The following is a 657-nucleotide window of genomic DNA, read 5'->3' on the forward strand; positions in this document are numbered from 1 at the left end:
GCTTGTGAGTCTTAAGTCTGGTTTAGACGGCAAGATTTAAGAATTGTCGGCCGATTCTTCACACCACACGAACCGCTTCCACTCACGAACATCCCGATTCCAGAGGATAATCCAGTAAAACCCCCAACATAGCATACGGGAATTTAGAATAACCACACACGGATGACAATGTAGAAGCAATAGTGATAGTTTGTGGACTCATTTTAAGAGATAAAAGAGTAATAAAAAGAAAAGGCGGTGGATAAAAGACGATGGGAGCAGCCGCTCTATTTGCTGCACTATGATTTGGAGGTGACTGTGTTTTTTCATAGTTAACATTTTTAACTGAATAAACATATATAATAATGATTTTTACATATAATAATAAACATTTCCACATATCATCTCCGATATCCACCGGACTCACAGTTGTTTGGGATTCCCCTCTGTTCTTATGTCACCGCGCTTTCTGATTGGCTACCCGAGACATTCAACAGGTTGTGTTCTCGTTCCCAGTCAGGGTAAACCCCACAGGCTGCGATAATCAGGCCAAGACAACCCAAATTGGGCATATTCAGGCTTTAGCGGGAACACCAACATGCAGAAGCTTTATCTGACTGTTCATCCCCCAACTCCCTCTCCCCCGGGCCGAAGTAAAATTTCCAAGTCTTGACCAGT

At 42.8% G+C, this 657-nt stretch overlaps 1 long non-coding RNA gene across 1 annotated transcript in view; it reads right to left on the bottom strand.

Annotated features, from left to right (window-relative positions):
- Nucleotides 1–161, bottom strand: part of LOC106938411 (uncharacterized) — a 22,946-nt gene extending 22,785 nt beyond the window's left edge. The window contains exon 1 of the long non-coding RNA XR_001422612.1: nucleotides 63–161. This is a non-coding gene — a long non-coding RNA (uncharacterized LOC106938411). The remainder of the gene's footprint in view (nucleotides 1–62) is intronic.
- Nucleotides 162–657: the final 496 nt, after the last annotated feature.

The sequence above is a fragment of the Poecilia latipinna genome, unplaced genomic scaffold, assembly GCF_001443285.1.
Source record: "Poecilia latipinna isolate Pla-1442-1.1 unplaced genomic scaffold, P_latipinna-1.0 Scaffold2586, whole genome shotgun sequence".
NCBI lineage: Eukaryota > Metazoa > Chordata > Actinopteri > Cyprinodontiformes > Poeciliidae > Poecilia > Poecilia latipinna.